The sequence below is a fragment of the Diabrotica undecimpunctata genome, chromosome 2 (genome assembly GCF_040954645.1).
Source record: "Diabrotica undecimpunctata isolate CICGRU chromosome 2, icDiaUnde3, whole genome shotgun sequence".
Classification (NCBI taxonomy): Eukaryota; Metazoa; Arthropoda; class Insecta; order Coleoptera; family Chrysomelidae; genus Diabrotica; species Diabrotica undecimpunctata.
In genome coordinates this window covers 177,377,260-177,401,511 of record NC_092804.1, presented here as the reverse complement: position 1 = coordinate 177,401,511, position 24,252 = coordinate 177,377,260, and the positions used below count along the sequence as shown (strand labels likewise).

General features: G+C 33.3%; 1 protein-coding gene across 2 annotated transcripts in view; it reads right to left on the bottom strand.

Moving 5' to 3' along the window:
* Positions 1-24,252, bottom strand: part of Hr4 (nuclear hormone receptor 4) — a 235,840-nt gene that overhangs the window by 189,154 nt on the left and 22,434 nt on the right. The window contains exon 1 of one of the 2 annotated variants that reach the window (XM_072524106.1): positions 10,671-10,769. The exons of the other annotated variant lie outside the window; for it this stretch is intronic. The gene's annotated coding sequence lies outside the window, so the exon portion shown is untranslated. Of the gene's footprint in view, positions 1-10,670; positions 10,770-24,252 lie in introns of those variants that run through there. 2 annotated transcript variants of the gene reach the window in all.

Genomic DNA, 24,252 nt, shown 5'->3' with positions numbered 1-24,252 from the left:
TAAAAATACCATGTTTTGCCTGCAATTGCTCTATTTCTTCACATTTTCTTTTATAAAAATCTTCTTTTGCTATTCCGATTTTTATTTTGATTTCTTTCTGTACTTCCTTTCAATTTTTCATTTCATAAGTTGTTACCTAAGAGCAGATGTGAGAATCAGATTGTTTAGTCTACAATAACAGAATCCTAGTTATTAAATTTTATTAGTCTAGACGAGATCGATTTAAAAAGGGATTTTACATAAACATTTACTTACAAAGCGATATTGATTCGAAGATGCACGTGTGTCTATCCACCCCATGAGAAAGAATATAACAGCGACAACTGGAAAGATGTGACTGTGGTGGAATTAAAGAAAATGCTCGGACTACTTCTCCTAATGGGACGAGTTCGTAAGGACACAAGAGACGAATATTGGTCTACAGAAAAAACTATCCAAACTCCAATTTTTGTTGAAGTAATGAGCAGGGATAGATTTAGACAGATATGGTATGCGTGGCATTTCTCTAATAATGATGACAGAGATGACAGAGATTGCCTTAAAAAGATTCGCCCGATTATATCTTACTTCTTACCTAAATTCCAGGAAGTCTACAAACCCGAGAGAGAGTTATCATTAGATGAAAGCATCATGCCATGGAGGGGTCGCCTATCATTCAAAGTTTATAATGCATCAAAAATTATAAAGTACGGATTACTTATAAGAATGGTTTGTGAAGCTAGAACTGGTTACATTTGTAATTTTCGTATGTATAATATGTATGTTATACTGTGGAGAAGGAAGTCGATTACAAGAAACAATTTTAAATCTACTGGAACCCTATTCCCACTTATGGCATCACATATATATGGACAATTATTATAATAGTGTTGCCACTTGTGAATTACTTTTACAACATAGATTTCGAACTTGTGGCACTATTCGCTTGAACAGAGGTCTTCCTCTTTGTTTGAAAAATGCTAAACTAGCAAGGGGAGAATCTATATTTCGTCGCCGCCAAAACATTTTATTACAATGTTGGCAATCGAAAAGAGCTGTTCGAATGATATCAAGTATACATTCAGCTAATATGGTAGAAAGCCACAATATTGAGTGGGTGACAAAAGAGAGAATTTGGAAACCATTATGTGTTGTTGACTACAACAAATATATGAAGGGTGTCGTATTACTCGATTGTACGTCGTACCAAAAAATGGACGAAAAGGGCTGTAATGTTTTTCATCAATTGCGCGGTATTTAATGCTTTCAGGGTTTTTAAAACATTAAATCCACAATCAAAAAAGAAGTATAAGATATTTTTACATGATGTCGCAAAAGAATGGATTACTGGAATTACTCCTGAAAACAGAGATGATCCTGTACCAGGTACATCTGCTACGCCCAATAGAAATGATCCTCCGGAGAGATTATCAAAAGATGTAAAAAAACACAAATTAGTAAAAATTACTACAGGGGGCACAAAACTAAAGCCTCAGAGACAGTGTCGTGTATGTGCCGCCAATAAGAAGAAAAGCTTAACCTGTTATATGTGCGAATTTTGCAAAGTTTCACTACATCATGGAAATTGTTTTTTTATGTACCATACTCAGGAAAAATATTAGAATCTAGCCTTAACTGCAGGTAACTTTATAAAGCAGTAAAATATTGTTGTATATGTAAAATTTTATGAAAACATTTTTGAAATATAGATTTTATTGCGTTTCTTTTTTTATTTTGTTCATAACTTTTTTTAAATATTATTCTGTATATATAACTTTAAATATTTTTGAAATGTAGCTTCCATTGATACAATCACCCAGAACTCCACGAACTTCTGAATATAGGTACTTACACGGATTTTAGCAACCCACCTACAACTAACCTACAAAGTTGGTAACCCTAATCCTATTATAGGCAATACGGATGTAGAAACTTATTCTAGGCATTTTTTTATTCTTATATTTTTTCAAAAACTTGTTAGTTTTTGAGTTACAACTCTCAAACTTTTATGTATCCGGGCGTATACATTGCATTTTCGCCCGCTACGCAACATTGTTGACCATGCTAGATCGCCCGCTCAAAATGTGTTAACTTGGCAGTTTGATTTCAATATAAATTAGATATAATTTTCATATCACGACTGTCAATATTTTTGCTTTTTTATATTCTTCTTCTTCTCATTGCGCCGTCTCCTTTCGAAGGTTGGCGATCCAAATGGCAATTGTAGTTTTGGAAACTGCTGCGCGAAAGATCTCTGCGGATGAGCGGTCGAACCATATCCTCAGGTCTTTCAGCCACGAGTTCTGGCGTCTTCCTACTGATCTTTTGCCCTGTACTTTTCGTTCCAGTATAACTTGATGTAATTCATATCTTTCGCCTCTCAACACATGACCCAAGTATTGCATTTTCCTCTCCTTGATTACTCTTAGTAATTCTTTTTGTTTACACATGCGACGAAGTACCTCAACATTAGTAACTCTTTGTACCCATGGAATCCTCAACATTCGTCTGTATATATACATCTCTTTTTTATATATCTACAAGCTTTTTATGTTGAACCTTATCAAATGCCTTTTCAAAGTCTACAAAATAAAAGTACATATCCTGATTCATGTCCATGCATCTCTGAGCCAGCACATTCAAGCCGAACAAAGCATATTTTGTGCCCATACCGTTTCTAAAGCCAAATTGTGTGTCACTAATTTCATATTCAAGAGTTTTAACAATTCTGCTGTGAATTATTTTCAAAAATGTTTTAAGTGCGTGACTCATTAAAGCTATTGTTCCCGTGATCTGAGCAAGTTGTTGCACTTTGCTTTTTGGGAATTGTAACAAAGGTCGATTGCAGCCATTATTTGGGGATTGTGGCAGTCTGATATATTAGATTAAAGAGTTCAGCCATTACATCAATAACATCTAATCTGAATACTAATATTTGTATGTAATTACGTAGCTAAAGGTTCTAAACCAAGACTAAAATACAAAAAAAAGTTCAGTGTTTTATCATTCAACGTGATATAATGAGTAGTCTAAAAATTAACCATATAAGAATATAGGTTTAAAATGATGACGAGCTTTTCTGATCTGGTTTCGCTAATATCTTAGTCAACAGTAACGGAAAAGTTTAGCAAAGAATATTTATTACAAGAAGAGCATACAATAGATTTATTAAATGTCTGAGATCTAACCACTTATCAAGAAAACCAAAGCAACAAATGAATGAAGTTGTCAAAAGATATGGACAGTGCCAAAAACGAAAAACTGTTAATGATTACCTTTGAACAGAACTACCTGGAAACCGGAAAAATGTGTAGCGATGTCAAATAAAAGTGGGAATCGTTCTTGTTCATCTATTTTCTAATACTATTCGTGATAAGTTGGTTTCGTCAGTTTAAATATTTTATATCTTTCCTGTACTAAACATTTTCCTCTACTTCTCTGTTAGTCTATGATACTTAAAATTGCACTAGCTAGTACAAAGATGGACTTTTTCTATGATATCAATAATGATCCTAATTTTTTGACGTTCTTTCTAACCGAAACTTATAGCAACTTATTATTAAAACATTTTCCACTAAAAAAGTACGACAAATTGCTGAAGAAACACCCGTGGAATTGTTAAATATCGAATTAAGGTCTTACAGATCCAATCTTTCTCTTAACCTAACCCAAATTAAACCTAAATTATTAAAATAGTTTTCTTTATTTCACTCACACCTAAGCTATTAATTAATCATATTGGCAATTCAACAAATGCACTCCAAATTTTCAGAAGGCAAAAGAAACCTATCAGGATTTTAACAGGGGTTAGTTACTTAGAACATTTCTTGATCAAATTCAAAATTCTGGATATTCTTAGCTCTTAAATAAAATTCATATTTTTTGACACACCATGTACGAGGTACATGGTGACTGAAAAAAAATTAATATCTGATGATTGAACTCTAGGTTTTAGATAATTCAGAACTTTTTACAAAGAATAACTTTTTTTCATAAAACTAAAAATAAAAAAGTTTCTTATAAGTAATAAAAGTGTCTGTTCAGATTTGCCTCAGGTAGTCAGCGGTTCTCAAATTAAAAATGTACGGTTTTCTTAATTTGATAATACGACATTAGGGATTTTTTAAATAAAATAACTTTGTATTATGTTTTATAATAATTGAATATCATAATGTAAATTGATAAACATTGAGTATGAAATATACAGGGTCATTCACGCAACATGTTGGTTAAAAGTTTTCAAAGTTCTGGTCGTCACTGGTTTCTGCAAACTTGGAATAATTGGTTATGCAAAGCATTCTTCATTTTTTAAATATTTGCATTCTTCTAGCACTTCCGGTTGTACCGGAAGTCGCCATTAAGTTTCTTATTTTAAATAGAAACTGTGCTTTTTGTTATTTTTTTTAGAAAAAATAGGAATTATTTTCCTTGTGGATTTTTTTTAGAATCTACGTAAAATTCTGGATCGATTTTTATTGGGATACCATTCTCGAAAAATAGCCGTTTTTGAGATATTTAAAGTTTTTGAAAAAATTTTTATATTACACATACAACTTCAAAAATTAATATTGTGGTTAATATTTATGCTGAAAAAACAAAAATTCTTTTTCAGCGTGTCCTAAACTCTATTTTTATTTAAGCATAAAAAAATTTGCCAATGTTAATACTGGGTGTTCAAAATTTTGTATTATATTTTTATCTTGATATATTTTATAAATATATGTATCTATAAAAATATATATCTATATAAAACAAAGACTTATTCCTACTTCCCACACACACCTTCCCAAACCCACCGAGGTAGGTTGTCCTCCTGCGGTACAACCAGCCCCAGTTTTCCTCCGCCCCCTGGTCTTTGGAGCCAGGTCTCGACTATTTCGCGGTATCCCCCGTCAGGCAATCGGAGATTTCCGTGTATTTACATTTAAGTGGTAGGTTAGCCCATTTGGCTTTATCACTACCGGTCAAAGCAATTGTTCGGCGATCTAATGATGGTTGTGTGTGCCGATACTTGCTTTCCCTTTTCTGCACCAAGTGCAGTCGAGAGCGAGCAAGCATCGAATCCTTTCATCCGTCGTCTAATACCCAGTCATGTCCTTAATATACCTTACTTGCTAATCTAATTTTTTTGGTGCTTGCATTCAAGAGCGTCGTGCGGCGTGCTTCCGGCTTTCTCCTGCATGCGGTTTTTGTTTTATTTTTTTGTTTGTTTTTTTTTTGGTGGTTGGTACCCTTTTGTGTTAATTTTTCTATTTACGTCTTAATCTATGGACAGGTATCATCACTATCTGACTCGCTATCCGATTCATCTGAATCTTCATCATTACGAATAATTAAAGGTCTTACTTCATCAATAAATTGTTCTATTTCATATGAATTTTTTTTTCAGTATGCTCAATACATTTCCGCCATTGTTCCTCATTGACTTGGTTTAGTGCATCTTGCCAGAGTTGTAAAACGCTGGCTTCGTCGGTGGTCTTACATGCATGATCATCATAGTAGTTTTTAGTGATGCCCCACACCAATTCAATTGGATTGTACTGGCAGTGATATGGTGGTAGTCTTAGGACCTCATGACCATATTTTAGTGCCATTTGGTCAACGACAAATTTTTTCTCAGTAATGTGTTCTTTGCATTTATTTAATAATTCAGCTTTTAAAACTAGATGTTCGTGTTCTTAATTTTTCTCCGACAGCCACTGTCTTAAGTCTTCTTTTTTCCAGCTGCTTGTGGGAAACTTTTCCTCCTCTCTGGTGTGATACGAAGCATTGTTTAACACTATTAATGACGGATTTTCCAGATTTTTTAATAATTTTTCCTCAAACCAATGTTCAAAAATATCGGCGTCCATATTTCCGTGGTAATCATCAGTTTTTTTGTCGAAGAAAATATAAGACTAGCATTGGGTATAAAACCGTCCGTATTTCCTGCATGCAATATAATATATCTTTTGCCATTACTCGCACTAGTACTCGAATAGCATTTGGTAGAATCATCTTGCCAGGATGATTTGGTATTATTTCCTTTCGCAAAAATCCATGTTTCGTCAAGAAACACAAATTGTCTGGCAAATTCGGAATTCTTGTTTTTTAAATAGTTTCTTATAAATGTCCACCTTTTTCCAACAACATTGGACAGCTCGCACAACACTTTACGATTATTGGTGTTTTTGTATCTAAAACCCATAGCTTTTAATACTTTTGATAAACTGGTCAAACCCATATCACAAAGTTCTCTCACAAAAATTGTATTGGTAGCGCTGAATTATCCTCAAGTACTACAGCCGACCAGTAGGAGGTTCGGTACCACAAAGCAGGTAGAAAAGGGAAAGCATAACAGAGTGGCTGTAACTAGAGTCATAAATTATTTTTCGGGCGTTAATCCGAAATACGACAGGGTAAAACGACTTCACTGTATAAGAGATTTTTATCAAAAACTATGAAGAAAATGTTTTTCTACCCCTGTAATATTGCAAAAAGTCATGTAACCCCTCTAAAAACTACGCAAAAATTTCGTAATCGCCAAATATAAAATTAAATAAACACTTGTTAAACGGTTCCAGATCCTAGATTCACATCATCACGTCAAAAACCTCCCTTTGTCACGTCAATGACCCGTACGAAACTCCCAACACTTCAGAAAGTTAGAGATGCTCATTGTAATAGTTACGCTATATGTAACGGTTACGCTTCACTCAAAATTTTTGTACAAAAGAGAATCTCGTGATTAATAAAATTGTGAGACATTTACTGGGACAATTTCTTCAAAAAAAAAAAATAAAACTATCAACACTATTAATATCGCACTTTACTATGAGAAATCGATCTTTAAATATATATCGGAGTAAGTCTCCCCTGATCTTTCTTTACGTATTGATGAAATTTTGTGAATCTAAAATTATTATGGAATCTTTGTGTTAAATAGTCGGAGTGATCTTGTCGAGTGATCCAAATGCGATCCGAAAGAAATTCGATTCCGCCCGCCTCTATCTGAACTACCGACTCTGCTCAGGAACACAGTATCAAAATGAGATGTCATTGACCTTGTACGATAAATTCGGAGCTTTGGCCCGCTCTTGACGCAATATTTATTTTTTACTCGGTCGTCTACTTTCCTATCGGCAATTACGCGCGATTCGAAAAATTAGAAACAATTTATTATTAGATGAAAGGTTCAGATATTTGATGTATAATAAATAGAAAGAATTATGATGCTCATAATTTTTTTCGAAAAGCTTGTTAAATTAATTTAGATAGAAAAATATTTTGGCGAAATAATTTATTAGGCCAGGAAAATTTGGTAAAACGCGTAACCTAAATCTGAAGATATTTATTGTCTTTTCAAAACGAAAAAGATAAAAGACAAACCTTGTTTAGCTATACTTCGTTTGAAAGTCATTGATACGATTGTTCCCAACGTGTTCCTCTTCTTATTTTATATTAGCAAGTTTGCTTTTATCGACCGATACTTCTACTGACGTGATTGTTCCAATCCTTTTTTCTATGTAGTTTTCTAACGGGTTATATAAACCCGTTTATATAATGTAATGTACACGTTTTGTTCTGATCTCGTCTCTACTTATTCGGTTTATCAGAATATTTCCTGTAATTCTTCTGAGTATTCTCATTTCTCATTATTCTCACCAAAAATAGGTATGTGGAACATCAAAAGCATGTATCAACCTGGTAAAATGCATAATATCCTTCAAGAAATGAGATGAATGAATATAAATACATTAGGTGTAAGCGAAACATGGTGGCCTAACTCAGGATACCTTACGACAGAAATCGGTACCTTATATTACTCTGGAAACATTGACAACCAGCTTAGACGTGGAGTAGCAATTATTGTCGATACAGAGGTCAACAAGTCAATAAAGGGTTTTGTCCCAATCTCAGAAAGGGTGATCCTACTACAAATAAGGACGTCACACACAAAACTACGACGGACGCAACAGAAGATAAAGTAGAAACATTCTACCAACAAATTGAAGATGCACTGAAAATGATAAAGAACAAGGAAATCACGGTAGTTATGGGCGATTTGTTCGGTATGGGCAGATAAACCGGAAAAAGTGGTAAGAAACCAAATTGATTATATAATGATTAAAGAGAGATATCGTAACAACATCAAATCAGTTAAACATATACAGGAGTCACATCAGACGATAACCCACTAATAGCTAATGTCAAGCTTAAGCTTAAACGTATTAGAAAATCCTAAACAACTCCAAAATTAGATGTTAGAAAACTGAAAGAAGCTAATATAAAAAACAAACTCCAACAGAAAATTTACGAAAACTTTGATAAATTAAATACTATATAACACCTACGAAATAAATCAAAAAATGGGAAATATTAAGAAACTGTCTCCTCGTTCCATGCAAAGAGATATTAAAAGAACCGATAAGAAAGAGAGCGACGAATGGATAGCCGACGAAATACTCGGCAGGATGGACCAAAGAAGACAAGCCAAGAACAAAGACCGTCACAATTACAAAATCATTTTAAGACAGGCAAAAAAAACTTACTATAAGGAAAAATGTAAAGAGATAGAAGATCTTCAGAACAAACACGACGTACTCAACCTACATAAAAAGGTTAAAGAAATGGCAGGGCTTCAAAAAATAAACCACAACACAACTCTTTTAGATAAAAATGGAAATACTATGATAACGACCGACGAAAAGCTAAAATGCTGGAAAGAATATATGGAAGAGCTCTTCGACGAAAGAGGAAACCTACAAGACATATCTTTCGAGGACAGAGAAACAAGTATAGAAATTACAAAGGAAGAAATATTGTATGCACTAAAGAACACCAGATACGGAAAAAGCCCGGGGCCAGATCAACTGCTTATTGATATCCTTAAAATGATAGAAAATGAGTACACGGATGTTCTCTTAAGATATTTAATGAAATTTATCAGTCGGGTGACATACAAAATAAATAGTTGATTTCAATATTTATTTATCTGTCAAAAAAAAAAAAATGCTAGAGAATGCACCGACCACCGCACCATAAGCCTGATGTCTCACATACTTAAAATGTTTTTAAAGATCATTAATAAACGAGTTTACCAAATACTTGATATGGATATTGAAGAAACCCAATTTGGATTCTGTAGACGCGTAGGTACCCGTGAAGCTCTTTATGCATTCAACGTACTAGTCCAGAGATGGATGTGAACCAAGATATTATGTACGTCTGTTTCATAGATTACAACAAGGCTTTCGATAAAGTCCGCCACAAAGAGCTAATGGACGTCCTCAAAGCAAAACAAAATGGCCTTCGAATTATTAACTTTATTAAAAAAATATAAAATTTTATTATAAACATCAGGTACACACACGCATTAATGAACACACATCAGAAGAGTTCGAAATTAAAAGAGGAGTGCGACAGGGATGTGTATTGTCACCACTACTATTCAATGCATACTCTGAAGAAATTATGAAAAGAGATAATATCATAATACCAGACAATGTCCAAGACCTCTAAAAGCTAATGAAAGCTAGTTGAGTATGGAGAAGAATATGTATTATCAATAAACGTCAAGAAAACTAAATTTATGAGAATATCAAAAGCCCAAAATAATGATGAAAACCTGACAATTAACGGTTATTCCATTTTTTTTTTCTATTTTGTGTCCATTCATTTATACACTGTACGTTACATTTTCTTCTAATGTTTTCACTTCTCTTTCGATCTCTCAGCGTATTTCCTGTAATAATTCTTCTCAGTACTCTCATCTCTGCAGTTTCCAGTAGCCTTTGCGTTGTGGTTGTGTCGGGTATTGTTTCTGAGGCATATGTCATTATTGGTCTTACACTGACTTTATAAATTCTTGACTTCATCTCAGTGTCAATTTGTCTGTTTCGCCATATAGTGTTATTAAGGCATCCTGCTAGTCTATTTGCTCTTTGTACTTGATCTCTCACTTCTTTTTCCAGGCCTCCATAGCTAGACAGTGTTATTTCCAGGTATTTTATTTCCATTACTTGTTAAATACTGATGCCATCAATTTCTATTTTACATCTGGTTGCTTCTTTGCTGACTACTATTGTTTTAGTTTTCTAAGATGAGATTATCATATTAAATTATTTTGCTCTTATGATAAATCTGTGGACCAGTCCACTTACACAGTGGTGTATACAAACTTAAATGTTTCGACTGTCCAAAAACTTACATCGGTCAAACTGGTAGAACTTTTAACAAACGTATTGCAGAACATGAAAGGGCTTTCAATAATAGAAAAACAGATTCTAAAACAAGGATGTGTTTTGTCATCCCTGCTATTTCATCTATATTCCGAGTTTTTATTTAAAGAGGCACTGGGGGATTCCAAGGATGAAGTCAAGTAGAATGGTGTAAATATGAACAGCATCAAATACGCCGACGATACGATATTGATTGTGGATTCCGACAAGTTGCAACGATTTATAGACAGTAATCACTAGTAATAGTATGATTAACAAAGGATGTAGAAGTGCAGCAATCTTGAGAAAATTATTAAAACCTAAAATCCTCTCATCAAAAATAGTAGAGGTACTATAGAAGATGGCTATTAAACTGATTTGCATAGTACATAATGTGAGTAAAGATTTTACTTTGAGTAAAGATTTAGATTTACTTTTAAACTTTGAAATATATAATGTATAAAAAATATACATTTATTATAAAAAACTTACATTGCATTTATCGCAGGTATGTAATTACTCCAACAACAAATTGATCATTCATTTCACGGTTCTCACTAATTACTAAGCACTAATCAAGTAATAACAAACAAACAAAATATTTGATGCAGGTGATAATGTCGCAACAATTCAAAAACCGATTTAAATATTAAAAAACATCGCCGAATTTTGATACTGTCTCTGTATCTTATCGGCAGATACGGAGGTAAACGACCTCCCAGTTCAATTCTTTTTAGCACTGGATGTAAAGGTACATTCATGATCATGAAATAACGGCGAAAATAATTGATAAGGTCATGTTGGTTGTGTCTGATTGAAAGTTTGTACGTTTGTTCTACAGATGATCTGTAAAAGATGAGCAATTGATACGAAACTTCGAAAAACTTTAAAAATTGTCAACTATTACTGCCATTATATTTAACAAAAATTTAGTTGTAATTTATAAAAAATCATGAAGGATAATTGTTATTGTACATTTGAAAATGATTGATAGCACAAATTTTATTGCACGTGAGATAAAACTCAATATAACATCATAAAACAGTGACGGAGATTTTCTAAAATAAAATAGTTAGCATAGTTCTGAAAATGTTTGGGTTTTACCTAAAATTTTTAAACATATCAATTTATTTCAATTCTTGTCTTAAATTTTGTAGTCATTTTAATTAACAAATGATGAATGAATGAATGGGGAGGTTCAAGTTATAAGCCCTCAACTTTCTTAGAAAAGATTAAAATTGCCAAGCAGTAGAACATGTTTTGCAGATTGTGAATCATTTTAGTTAAGATTAACAGGTTGTGTTTGTAAAGTACCGTGATTATAACACGCAGAATTGTTAGTTCTACAATAAAAAGCGATATTAATAAGTGAACTTATATATAATAGTCTCCCGTTTTATACCGCTGTCGCGGCTTTGGGAGTATAACAGGGTAGTCTGCTATATCTAGGGCCTACGGTATACAAGGAAGGTAACATGGCCAGTGCTACGCTTCAACCGTCTATTATTACCCCTGGTTTTACCCAAGGTACTCATTTTTATTCAGGCTGAGTCGACCTGGGGCCTATAGACATTTTTAAAATGTCTAGATGTTCTTGCCGGCGGTGGGATTCGAACCCCGGACCACCAGCTTGCGAGTCAAGCATCCTACCGCTTGCGCTACGCAGGCCCACACATAAGTGAACTTGTGTAGTAAAAATGTCACAAACATCCAATTTTACTCCTGTGAAATTAAAATGTCATTTAACCGTCCAATGAAAACTTTAGTATAAAATGAAAAAGACAGCAAAGATTTGATTTCACGTTCAAAGCGTCTATATATCTGTTGATACGTATTTCGACTTAATAAGTCTCATCAGAACAGTTATTCATAGCCGTTCTTAACGTGAAAAATAATCTTCTCTGTCTTTTAGGAACCAACAATAAAATGGCTTCGTTATGGACGCCATAGCGACATCTGATAGAAAAATCGATAAGATAGTTTCGAAACAAATTCAGATTTCTGCTTTAATCTGAACCTTCTATAAATGCAAGGTATAACAGACGTTGATAAGGATGTTAATAGAGACATGGGGAATCTAAAATTTGCATTCCACGACATGTCTATCAACTAAGCAGAAATCCATAACGAATTTGATTCTTGTAGTCATACAGAGTAGATCCGAATAAAATGAAAAAGACAGCAAAGATTTGATTTCACGTTCAAAGCGTCTATGTATCTGTTGATACGTATTTCGACTTAATAAGTTCATAGCCGTTCTTAACGTGAAAAATAATCTCTGTCTTTTAGGAAGCAACAATAAAATGTGAAAACTTTAATGTTCAATCATGTACATGTGCTCTTGTAGATCAACATTTTACAAGCACTGTTTAGAGTATAGTTTCTAAGTGTTCAGATATGACCTGAGTTAGAGAAGCAACTATTTATAGACTTTTAAAGCAACGAAAGAGTGGAAGTATCACAGAGGCACCTAAAAAACCTATTCATATAGGCGATATTGTGAAACAAGATTCAAAGAAAAGTTTACTTATTTTATTTACAAAAATGATTCCTACTTTGGATACACTTTTACTAGACATTAATGAAGACGTATATCTAGGTCATGTCATCAAACTGGGAAAACCAAATCAAGATGCTGAAATTAAAAGAACACAACTGGCATGGGGCGCTTTCGGAAAACTAGCATATATCTTGAAAAACACCTCCATTCCTGTAAACTTAAAGCAAAAGGTGTATAACACATGCATACTACCAGTTTGTACCTACGGCTTGGAGACAGTAGCCCTTATCAAAAAATCTGCTAAAAAATCATGCTTGGAATATCACTAAGAGACAAGATTAGAAACACCAAGATAAGACGTAGAACGAAGATTAGGAATATTGTGGAAGAAATTACAAAAATGAAATGGCGCTGGGCAGGTCACGTAGCCCGATATAATGACAACAGGTGGACACGGAGAATTCTAGAATGGAGACCAAGGACGACAACAAGAAGCACGGGAAGACCTCAAAAAAGATGGGTAGATGACATAAGACCAGTGTCAGAAAGATGGAAGCAATTGGGAGAGACCTACATTCAGGAGTGGATGGAAAATGGTTGACAAAGAGAATGAAGACGAATCTTTGCCAAACATTAAAATATATAAATTGTGAAAAACTTTACTTAAAGTAGGATTCGTTTACGAGAATAAGAATAGAAAATCTGCGTTCATAGAGAAAGAAGAAATTATTTGTTGGAGGAGGCAATATTTAAGGGAAATTCGAAAATTGAGGAGAGAAGACAAAAATATTTTTTATTTAGATGAAACATGGATAAATGAAAAGCATTTTTTAAAAAAGTTTGACAAGATAAACTGGTTGCAAATGCTCGACAGGCATTTATAGGAGATTTGTCTATGAACTTAAAATTTCCAAATTGTAAAGGTCGCCGTTTGATTATCACTCATATTGAAGGAAAGAACTATTATTATGGGTGACTTGAATGCGAAAATTGGTAAAGGGAAAAGCGGTGAATTCATTGGTGATTTTGGTCTAGAGAAGAGAAATGAAAGAGGAGAAAGATTAAAACTATTTGTAGAGGAAGAAGAATTTGCAATACTAAATACGTTCTTCAAACTACTACCAAGACGTTTGTATACTTGGGCCTCTCAGCTTGATCAACCAGGAAACATAATAAGAAATCAAATTGATTACATAATGGTGAACAAGAGATTCCGTAATGGATGCCTCTCAGTTAAAAGTTACCCCGGTGCTGACATATCGTCAGATCATATTGCTGTTATTGGTAAATTTGGCTTTAGATTTAAAAAGGTTACAAAAAAGAAGGTTCAGTGGATGTGGGTTCGAGCCCCAGCTCGGTGTACAGAAAAATAAAAAAGGCTAACGAAGCAGTTTAAAATTTTAGATGAATCTGCGGCTTAGACTAGAATATGCTGGTGTCTGATCGGCTTATGGAGGAGCAGTACGGCAAGAGATAAGGGCTTGCGGCTTGGTGATACTCCTCCATAGATGCCTACCGGAATTGATATATATATATATATATATATATATATATATATATATATATATATATAAAGTAGTCCAAAGTTTTTTGACTAGTTTGTGTTGCAGTTTCGCAGCTGTGTATAAACATTTATATAATATTAACAGACTTTATGGTAGTTTTGATTCTCCCCGTATATCAAGATTCCATGTACAAGGGTGCATCTGGGTTAAAAACTACATGTTACGAGACGGGCAATCTGCAAAATGACACAGATGTGTATTTGAGATAAAAGATGCATCTACAAAATCAGAGTCGAGTTTTATCTCTCAAACCACATACATGTGTATGGAGTATGTGCGTTTGGGTAAAAGGTACCTAAGACACTTGGCATCGGTCCTTTGACCGAGAAAGTCGTTTGATGCAGAAAAGTTGCACTAGGAATTTTGTGGTTCCTGTTGTTTGTCGGTGAAGACATCTTTTGCGGTGGCCGGGGTGCTATCTTTTCACTGGGTAAGGAACAATACATCATAATTTTGTTGCTGCATGGGCTAAGTACGTTTATTTGGTGCCCAATTATTACATATTGTGTCGCGATTTTGAACTTTTGAACTTTATTGAGAACATTAAACGTTATTACCTTTACGGAGATTTGTATATTTATTAGGTTATAATAATTTCACTATTATTTGTGTATGTATATCACAGCGTTGTGTAGTTTATTACCTAATATTAACTCATAATGTGTATTATGAGTATACTTTTGCATTGAGTTTATTAATTTGTTTTTATATGACATATATATTCATATTTTTTATTTTTTTGTATAATATTATTTCTATGTATAACGTGGTATATATACGAAATTATTTTACTGCTTTCGGTGCTTTCTTTTAAGTAATATATTCTTCTTTATTTATAATTGTATATTGGGTTATGTATATTTATGTTTAATTTCACCTCTTTTTAAAATAGAGTTTTATACAGTCCACTGGTTTTCATTTCTTTCCTTTTATTTTAATATACATACCCAATCCGAAAGGGGGAAACCAGCGAGTTCTAGATTGAACAGAATATCTTCTCACCCCCTTCAGGATGGCCACAATTGTTATATTGAGGTCATCGTATGTGCAGAACGCAACAGTTTGGAAAAAATATATGTAAATACTTTTTTTTTGGGTGTGGTAGTCAATAAAAAATAGAGCTTTGCTAAGGCGTACTATTTATTCTGAATCCAAGCTTTCGGTGGTTTTTTGCCACCTTTATCAAGGTCTACAAAGAAAATTACTATGTTGTAACAATTTGAATGGTGCCAAAAAAAGGCTGTAAAAAACTATAAAAAACTTACCCGAATGTAAGATTCGTGGCATAAACAACAACGTTAAATAACATGATAAAACTGAGGTTGCAACTAAACTTAAAAATGTTACTGTAGTAATTTTTAAAGTGTTTTTTTAACAGTAACATTTTTAAGTTTAGTTGCAACCTCAGTTTTATCATGTTATTTAACGTTGTTGTTTATGCCACGAATCTTACATTCGGGTAAGTTTTTTATAGTTTTTTACAGCCTCTTTTTGGCACCATTCAAATTGTTACAACATAGTAATTTTCTTTGTAGACCTTGATAAAGGTGGCAAAAAACCACCGAAAGCTTGTATTCAGAATAAATAGTACGCCTTAGCAAAGCTCTATTTTTTATTGACTACCACACCCAAAAAGAAAAAAGTATTTACATAGGGTTGCAGTCAGAAATTTGACCGGGATGTTAATGAAACACTCTTTTGACTTTTTGTCTAGCTTTCAGAATGGTTTTATTCCTTTTTCAAGACACTGTAAATAAGAAAAATATGTAAATATTTTTATGAAAACTGATTTTTACACCAGTGAAGTTGAAGTAGATCTTCACAAGAAACTTCAAAAAGGTCAGCCCGTTACAATACAATCCCTAAGTAACCACTTGATTCCTCTTCGGTCCACAGGCAAGCCACTTTCTGTGCCTAAGCTTAACGACTTAAGATCTTTAATGCACCTAATACCAAATAATGCAAAACCTCTGTATCGCTCCCGTTTCAGTAACAATACAGTAGACGATGAGATTGAAGGATTTGATGGAGACTTAGAGTTTGATAGATAAGTAATGTTTATTTACTATTTTCATCATATTCAGAAAATTGTACCTACTGTTAACCCTAAGTTCAAGTTTTTTTTTTATATTTTTGATTAATTTCTTAAGTAATATAAAATATTTTTGGCGCTTGATCTAGTGATGCATAACGCCGTCCACTTATTTATAGGTTTAGGATATTGTGATTGAACCGTAGTCAACATTTTTTTTAATTAAGATTTTTCTCTCTCTCTCTCTCAATACCAAATAATGCATAATACATCTTTAAATCGAGTTACTTTAGTTTGTTGCGATGAAAAACTACAATTACTGTATTATAAAATGTGAGGCTGTCAAATCGGTCTATATTATAATTGATTACTACAACAATGAAATAATAACCCTGACGAAAAAATGGTTAATCTCTAATTCTACACAATTTATTAATAGAAAGAGGTAAACGACCCGTTGTTTATTTTATTTTTTCGCTTATTCATAGGTTTAGGATATTTACGATTGAACCGGAGTCAACAATTTTTCTTGATTGAGATAATAACCTCTTCCCTAATGGACTATTATTAGAAAAATGATATTTCAAGGGTAATGGCCAAGGCTGGCGTTTGGAGGCGTTGGCGGCAATGAAATTATAGAATAGTTGATAAGAATAGCGGTTTTTTAAATAATTGATAGCGCTGTAATATGTTTTACAGATGTGAGATGTTTACACTAATGAACGGAACGCTAATATTGGCGAATATAATTTTTAGGTAATAATAAAAGCTCTTCGTTAAATATTTCTTCTTCTACCACATTTTTTTGCTAATTAACAAATCTAATAGCTTCTTTTTCAGTTACTTTGAATAATAACTGGAAAGAAAGAGAATTCTAAACCAACTCGAGAAAAGTCTGTCCACAATATGTCTGGAACGTATTCTGCAATTTTTTGGTCACGTGGTTCGCAAAGGTTAGAGAGAATAATTGTTTCTGAAAACGTTCTGGGGAGAAGATCAAGAGGACGATCACCAACTAGATGGTCCAACCAAAATAAGAATTCAGCTGAAAACTTCTTCTGCGAAGCTCTTAGAGCGACTGAAGATAGAGACCAATGAAGAAATATTGTTAGGAATATTGGAAGAAATCACGATCCTCAGTAATGGGAAAACGACAAGAAAGAGAGACTTGTGATATATAAAGTATAAAATGTTTCCATTACATTTCTTCTATTCCTGTCCCTGATACGCTAGGAAATAGTAGACTCAATACCATTTAATAAAAACGAAAATTTTGCAGTATTAATAATGTGGCCCTTAAACTACATTTCCTCTTAAGCGTCCCACTTTCTTTCAGCTTCTAATTTCTTTGTTTTTCGTCCCAATTTACATTCTTTTAATGCCTGTTTTAATATTCTTCTCTGTGATTTAACTGCAACTTTATTCATTCACTTTTTAAATCCCTATTTACGTTTGTTCAAAATATATTGAGTATATTTAGTTCCGAGACGGAAAATTCTTTTATGATCTAACGCTGTGTAAATTTTAGAAAACGACATAACCTAAATAGTTGCTTTATCTCCATCTATCAACTATGTATCTTGCCCGATAACCTTTTCCATGTATTAAAAAAAGTTTAAGCTAACAATTTTAGCCAATATACAGCGACTTGAATGCTTAAACTAGGCCAACAGAAGATTATTTTAAAGTGATAATGTTTTCGATAAGATTACCGTCATGTTTACTCAATTAAATTTATTATTTATGTTAAATAGTTGTTTTTAAGTTTGGAAAACGACGAACCTAGACATTGTAATTATAATATTTGTAATGTGTACAGGGGAAGGTTGAGAAGAAAGTCTTGCTGACTGTTGAGCTGCTTGTCCATAGCATCACAGATTTTTAAGTTTTTCATTTGATTCTTCTTAAAAAAACACTATAGAATCATTCTTTGTGAAACAAGAAATATACAAAAAACAAACACGTACACACAAACATATACATACAGTGCCGGATCTAGAATTTGCCTTGAAAGGGGAATTTTCAATAAAACACCAACAAAAATACATAAAAAAGATAAAAAAAAAATAAATAATAATTAATAAATAACAATTATATCTATACAATGTACATATTTATTAAATCAACGAGCTTGTAAAATAGTTTTGAGGACACTTATTTCAAATTAACACCAATTGAATGATGTAAAACACTACAGAAGTTGCGATGGGCCATTCTGGTGCGAACAACTGCGATGTTTAGAGAAACTTTAAAACGTCCGAGGTTCCCCGCGAAGCTTGCTGCCACAGGGAAGGTTCCTTGACTCCAAACACCCAGTTGATATTTTGGTCCCATTAAGCGAAATTATACCTAATAATTATTTATCTCAATTATTTAAGAATTTGCTTTTTTTTTATTTATTTTGCATAAACCATTTAGGGTTATTAGCATAAGAAAAATACAGAAAGTGATAAAGACATACATAGGCATATTTATACAAAATATCAATTACATAATAATGTAGTGAGATCTCCGTAACATCTGGTGTTCCACAAGGAAGCCACTTAGGGCATTTCCTTTTTAATATATTTGTTAATGACATTAAATCTCAAATTAACTCTAAATTTTTGCTATTTGCTGATGATTTAAAAATCTATAGAATTATCGAAGACGTCTCAGATTGTGAAAAACTCCAAATTGATATTAACAAAATTATGGCATGGTGCAATTGGAACCAAATGAGCATTAATGTTGGAAAATGTCACTTTATTAGTTTATGTAGAAGAATTAACAACCTCTCTTATAATTACAAATTAGCTGAAGAACCACTGAAGGCTGTCTCAACTGTAAGAGATCTAGGTGTTCAATTAGATTCCAAACTAAATTTTTGGGCTCATTTTGATTATGTGAATAACCAGGCATTTAAAATGTTAGGCTTCATTATTAGAACCTCTAGATGTTTGCATAACATTAATTCCATCAGACTGATTTACATTTCCCTAGTTAGATCTGTTCTTGAGTATTGCTCAGTCGTTTGGTCACCCACTTATGAAGTCCATATAGCCAAGCTTGAAAAAGTCCAAAATAAATTCATTAGGTACTTAAGTTTTAAATTACACAAACCTTTAAGCGACCATTCCTACTCAGAAATTAGAAATACATTAAACCTTCCTAGGCTATCTTCCAGACGGATGTATGCTGATGTTTTGTTTCTTCATAAACTACTGAATTCAAAAATTAATTGCAATGATCTACTGTCTCTAATTGACTTTAATGTTTCCTCTAGAGTTACTAGAACATCTCATAATTTTGCAATTAAATTTCATCGCTCTAACTTCTAACGCTCTAACTGGTAGGCATTCTCCACTGAGTAGAATCATTCTAAATGGAAATAGAATAGACTTTGACTTGTTGCTGTGCGCTTCGGAAAATGTCTGTAGAATGTGTTTAAAAAAAATTTTGTAATTTTATGTGATTTATATTTGCTATGTGCTTTATATAATTTTAATATTTGTCTTTTTTTTCTATATAGCTGCATCGCCAATTTTTTTCATACATATTTACTATATCTTTATAATTATTGTATCACTAGATAATACTTGTAATACTTTGTGTATATATTATATTGGGTGGTATCCCGTTAATAAATAAATAAATAAATAAAAAATGTATACAATAATGTGTTGTAGAAGTGTGTCCTAATCTGAGACGTGTTATTAGGACTTGATGTCGCTTTGAAGGCCAGAAGTTCCATGGAAGGACGGAAGATTTTATTTCTATCAATTTAGTGGTGCTGCTATTCCATTGGTTTTGCCAAACACCGTGCAATTTTGCTTCTAAGTAAGGTTTTAAATCTAAATACACTTTTAGATTTTCCACTCATGCGGCTGTACTGGTTACTGTGGACCTAGCTAGACTATCTGCCTTTTCTTTACCATCTATTCCAACGTGTGACGGTGCCCAGAGGAACTCTACTGTCAAATTGTTTTGGTATATACGGTATAAAATTAACTTAATCTGCTGTAATGTTGGATGAGAGGGATAAATCTGAGAAATTGATGTCAAACAACTAAGTGAATCAGATATTATAAGAGATTTGGAAAGTTTTTTTTCTAGAATAAATGTTAGGGCTTTAATTATGGCAAATAGTTCTGCTGTAAAAATACTTGTCTCAGGAGACAATTTATAGATGGAATGTTCATGTGATACCACAAAGCATGCTCCTACTCCATTTATGGTCTTAGATGCGTCCGTGTATAGAAGATGGTAATTTTGTACTGTGTGAGAACATGGAGAAAGTGAGTTTTAAAAAAATTGGGTATTACGTTATTTTTGTTATATGCTGTAAGTTTAAGGTTACAAAGTATAGAGGGAACAAGCCAAGGAAAACATAAATTTATTTTATAGGTTGGGAAAAGTGGGAGGTAGTTCAATATTAAAATCTAATAAGTATATATTAGCTCGTTCATAAAAAGGTACAGGACCCCTATTTATTTTTAATAGATTTTCTGGAACCTCTTAGCAACAGCATGATGGAGAGCTGGATTTTTTTGGGTTAGATTTTATATTCGAGACATACGATAGAGTTAAGTATTTTCTTCTTATATATAGGTTTAGGGGTGGCTCTCTAGGTTCACAGAGTAAACTGTCCACGGGACTGTTCCACAGAGTATCCAAAGTTTTGAGCAATGCTTGGTTTGCTGAGTTTTACACAACACATCTGTAGTCCACTTTTGGTCTAATTAAAGCTCTATATAAATTTATTAGAGTTGGAAAATCTGCTCCTCAATTTTTAAGTGATACAGATTTCATAATGTTTAGTCCAGCTTGGCACGATAGTCTTAGCAAGTGTATATGATTTGTCCAGATTAATTTTGAATCCAGTTGCATTCCTAGGAATTTTATTTCCTTTGTATATTCTATAGGAGAATTGTATAAAAATAGATGTGGGAGCTTTTGTGGGTTTGATTTTCGTGAAAAATGTATAGCTTTTGTTTTTGTGGTGGAAATTTGCTTTTTTCTTTAAATTTGGCACCTAAATCTAGCATTGCATTTAAAAGGGCCGGAGCGAAAGGCTAAAACTCGTGTCGAGTCCATTTTCAAATTACCCCCTCCCTCTACAAGATTCACTGGAATAAAGAAATTGATGAAAAATTACAAACTCTTTTTTGTATAAAAACTTGACAAAAAAAAAACAATTTCTCTTTAAATATCAATTAAATTGAAGATACAAACCTTCGTATTTTTTTTAACCTCCGAATATAACATTCAGATGCTTTTAGTTACGCCATCATTAATGAATTCTTTGCGAAAAAACCAACTCGGGTCATTTACCTCAAGTGGAAGTATTTATACAAAAAGAAAGTGAAATATATCAATTTTAGTTAAATATTAGTAACTAGCATATTAGAAAGGTAACGTGCTAGCAAATTTAGTGGTCTTTAGACCTTTGACATTTTCTGTAGAAATCAAGTCTTTTATTTATTTATGCATATATCAAAATGTAAAAAATAGTGTTGTTAATGATATCGTAAAGAGTACAGACTTGCTTTGGGAAAAAGAATCTTTACGAAGTGTGCCACAAATCCTTTTTTCCTTTTTTATTAAAAATGGACATATCGATTATTTCTCTGGTATGGGGACACATATGCAATACAACAAAACAGAAAATACAAGCGGCACACAGCAGCATAAGAGAAGCAGCCAACGTACCGAAATACGTTGCAGAAAGATTCCTATTTAGAGAATTGCAGCAAATTAGAGTGACTAAAATTATGAAAGAAAAAGCAAGGACAAAGTTCGCGGAACTAGAGAACCATCCAAGTCACATAATGCGAGAGACCATGACGTACGACACTTTCCACCGATGGAAGTACAAAAGACCTAAACAACAGATAGTGGAATAAAATTAAACGAAATTAGAGAGAAAACCAATAAAATACCAGAGAAAAAATAAAAATCACCGGAGAGAAAATATAACAAAAAACAACAATAACAACACACAAAACAGATAGTTCGTACCTGTATAAAATCGTGGACAAACGCAAGTACAGTATAGGCCCAGGTAAATTGATAATAATTATTAAATGTATACACTAATTATGATTTTACGTTTTAGGAAATCCTACAAAAAAACTGCAAAAAACACAAAAACGGCTTCGGCCACCAAAAAAATTTAACACTTACTAACAAAAACCGGCGAAAGCCACATAAAAATATTAACAAGAGCCTTAAAAACCCGCGCAAGTAGGGCCCAATCACTTGAGCACCAAGTCGCCGAACTGAGCTTAGCTCAGAGCGGAGACTTGAGGCCCAAGTAAGAAATTTTAGTTTCACGGATAAGTCACATGAGGAAAACAGGAATAAAGCGACAAACGCTGTCTTGAATTTGATTCGGTTAGGAAACCATGTTGGAGTTCTATTACCCAGGACTCCTACATGAAGAGCATTTGGCTGATAGTTGTGCCTCTATCGCGCATCAAAGTGGGAAAGGGATGGTCTGGAGCATTCGAGCGCGGTGGAGTGACTCCTGTTTTTACTCGAGTTAATACACCTCGCTCCAATGAATTGTTACACCCGAACGTAATTCTTAGGAGTGAACATGTCTCACAGGCTGGGTTTAATTAAATTGCTTGCTTGCGATTATTTTGAAAGTGTAGTCACTATATTTTACTCATTTCTAATTTTTGTTACGTTGATTTTGAAAAAGCATTTGACAAAGTAAGACATGAAAAATTATTTCAAATTCTAAAGACAAAAAACATAGACCATAGGGACTTACGAATAATAACAAACCGCTACTGGAATCAAAGAGCACAAATCGTAATAGATAACGAACCCAGTCCTTCTTCTTCTTAACGTGCCCTATCAAGTCCCCTTGACGTTGGCGATTAACATGGCGAAACTGTCTCTGTCTTGAGCTATTCTAAATAGAAATTCCTCTGCGTCCTTCGATTTTACCCATCATAATAAGTTGAAGAATATTATATCGTTCTCCCCTTACTACGTGTCCAAAATAGGCCATCTTTCTACATTTGATGTTATCAAGCAGCTCGCGAGCAGCATTTGCTCTCTCAAGGACTGCCACATTTGTCAGCATAACCCAGTCCAGAAATTGAAATCAGGAGAGGAGCTAGGCAAGGATGTATTATGTCCCCATTACTATTTATTGTATATAGTGAAGCCATTTTTGAAAAAGCATTACTATCTCAAAGTGAAGGAATAGTAATTAACGGAAGATCTCTTAACAACATAAGATATGCAGATGACACCGTGATTATGGCAAGTTCTACTGAACAACTCCAATTACTGCGAAACAAAACAAACAGTTTCTGTGAAAAATATGGACTAAAAATGAAAATAAAAAAGACCAAATACATGATAATAGACAATAATCATCAAACAACTGAAATAAGAGCCAGGATAGAAATAGCAAGAAATGCGTTTGTAAAAATGAAAACAATTTTCTGCAACAAAGACCTTAGATTAGAACTGAGAGTAAGAGCACTGAGATGCTTCGTGTTTTCGATACTGCAATATGAACTTGAAAGCTGGACTGCTAATGAGCAAAGAATGCGAAATAATAAATACAATAAAAATAAGAAAGTTACAATATCTGGGACACGTAATAAGCGATATGAACTGGTAAGGCTGATAATACAGGGAAAGATAAGAGGAGGAATGAGTCTAGGAAGGAGAGTGTCATGGTTGAAGAATTTAAGGGACTCGTTTAAATGCAGTTCTATAGAACTCTTCAGAGCAGCAGTAGATAGACTAAAAATAGTGATGATGATATCCAACCTCCAATCGGAAGACGGCACTTAAAGAAGAAGTGTAGTTACTATATTTGATTCATTTCTAATTTTTGGCACTGTCGTATAATAATTTCATGATTTTATGTTTGTGATGCTGCTTAGCTTAATAAGCTTTGAAGAGCTTTGAAGACATTTGTTTGTTTAATTTACACCAAAATAACAAGACAAAATAAACAGAGCAGTG